Raw genomic sequence first — 2,742 nt, 5'->3', positions numbered from 1 at the left:
ACGTTATAACATCTCATAGCATGGCAATAATACTTTAAATTTATAAAACACATAATATTTATTTATTTAACATATAATATTCACATAATTTTCCCGGTTATTACATCTATGGCATATTGAAGACTCATGAACTCGAGATGGAGCAAATAAGCAAGAGAAAAGGATCAAAGTCTAGACCAACTGCACTTAAAGTTGAGGATTTTTAATGTGTTTGAATGTTTTCTAGTGTGCTTACTGATAACATTACAAATGATAAACTAAACATATTATTTTATCGATTAAAAGTTTATCACCCTTGGTCAATAATACTGTAGTTGAAGCCATAGTTTTTGGATGTGGTGTGTGTATGTTAGTTTTTTAAATGAATATCAATTTATCAAAAAATGATTACAATTTTAAACTCTTTTATCCATTGATATATGGGCAAACATATATAATTGTAATGTACGTGCAAAAGTTGTAACAAAATTTAGTAGTATTTAAAAATTTGACATTAGAAAATTTTAAGTAAGAGATAATTTTTAAAATAGCAAAAGAAAAAGAATATCTTCATTCATAAAAAAATGTAGCAAAAAATAAATTGAACTGGACTCACTGCATTGGCCTTTTTTATTGAACCTATAAAAATGGTTTACAAAGAAAAATAACAATTTAACCTATGTTCTTGTCGGGCTTAGCCCAATATAAAAAGATTAACCTAGCACCCAGGCCTCACAAGACCATTACCAGGTGAATGCATGTCACAATTTCCGGTCATCCACCGGAATCATTAGCCGGAATTTGAAGTTATCTGTACTTGTTAAACCTCTTCATCATCATTCCCGAGACTGCTCAACTATGGTAACTTCTTATTTTTCTATTTAGTTGTTAACTAGTGAAGGATTTTATATTTGTCTTGATTTTATTGAAATATATACTAGCTAATGACCAATGAAATTCACGGCTTTAATTTTAATATTTTTTATAATTTTCTTTATATATATGTGTGTGTTATATATATGTATATATATATATTTACGTCATTTGAATATGATATTGATAATGTTATGATTCTTATATGCTTTTATTGTGCATGATAATATTATCTTAATTTGGATATTAATATATCTAAATTGGATATAGATATAACTATTTAAAGGACTAACGAATTATTATGATTTCGGATTATAAATTTATGTTATCACTTTGTATTGGATTTTTATAAGCATGTTTATGTTAAATTCTAATAAGCTGATTTTACAAATTTTGTTGATACAAAGTAAGCATGTTGAACACATAGTACCGACCAATGATTATTGTGAATTCCGCTTTAATATAGTAGTATAGATAGATATAGATTTGAGTATCTAGTTTTATGATTGATTGTTACAAAATGACTAACAATTAACTTTGTTCTGGCCCCGAGATTTATTAGAATCTTTTGTACTAGATATATGTTAATTATTCAAAAAAGAAAACTTTGTTCCTCATAATTAAAATATCTAGCTGTAATTTATGTTGATATTGAATTACTGTTGATGTAACAAATCATTTTTACCAAAATTTGGAGATAAGACAGCGAATATGAGAATTCGGGAAGAGTTGGCATTGACCAATAATATGCGAAACAAAGTTGCGGAAATCGTGTTTTTTGAATGCGTTTTAGTGCAAGGCATATGTCGAATGCGTTGTGCACAAACAAAATTTAATGATGCAATTTACTTGTTTGTTTTCTCGGTAATGTAATATTTTTATGAGAAATTCTAGATGTCTGAAAAATATTTCCAAAAACGTTCTCAAATGAAGAAGTGTCATGTTATAATTGGTGATTCCCTTTAAAAAATAATGGAGCACTCTTGCATAAATATGCGCCCACAAATTAAAACTCGCCATGTGTCATTTGGAACTTTTTTGGGAGTATTTTGGGATCTCTAGGATTGCTCATAATTTATTGCATTTATTTCGAACAAATATAAATATGACTGTTTTATTATTTGCAGATGCCAAAACTCTCAACTTGTTCAGGTATGCTACTTTGGCCTCCCTTAATCCTGTCCTATTTTTGATCATCTTCCCCTCCTCTTAAGCTCCAAATATGAATTATTACTCTAGCCATATCCTTTTTCATTTGAATTTTAATTTTATGATACCTATCTGATTTTCTTGAAGCTTAAGTAGAAGCCATTTCCTCGATCATTGTTTTAGAGTCAAAAAATAATAATATTCACCGTTATTACTAGTAAAGGGAAGATATGAAATTAGCACTCATTATATAGTTTAAATTATAATGTATACTGAAAGATAAAAAATATTATCTTGAATTTATGCCACTTCTTTACATCCTTCATGTTCAATAGTTTCCTATGTGCATTAGAGGAAGCTTGTTCTTCAATGAAGTCTCATCCTACCATTGACATTTCTTACTTTTAATTGTTTTTCTACCCTTATTTGTTAGGAGTTGTCCACATCATTTGTGGGAGGGGCAGTTTCCTAGCATATAAGCAGTCAGTTAACTCCAATTAGAATGAGGCCTTTTGGGAGGTGCCCAAAAACAAATCCGTGCGGGCTCGGCCCAAAGCGGACAATATCATACTAATGTGGAGTTAAGGCATGCTCAGCGAGCCTAACAATGATATCAGAGCTTCAGGTTATAATGGTTCCAGAACAATCTCAGTTGGGCTTCCGAATGGGCCTAGATGAGGCAGATGGCTACCCAGATGGGCTGAAGGAAAAGGTTAGGTGGACCTTCAAGTATAGGCCTAG

Source organism: Apium graveolens, chromosome 8 (genome assembly GCF_009905375.1).
Source record: "Apium graveolens cultivar Ventura chromosome 8, ASM990537v1, whole genome shotgun sequence".
NCBI lineage: Eukaryota > Viridiplantae > Streptophyta > Magnoliopsida > Apiales > Apiaceae > Apium > Apium graveolens.
This window is presented reverse-complemented; position numbering follows the sequence as displayed.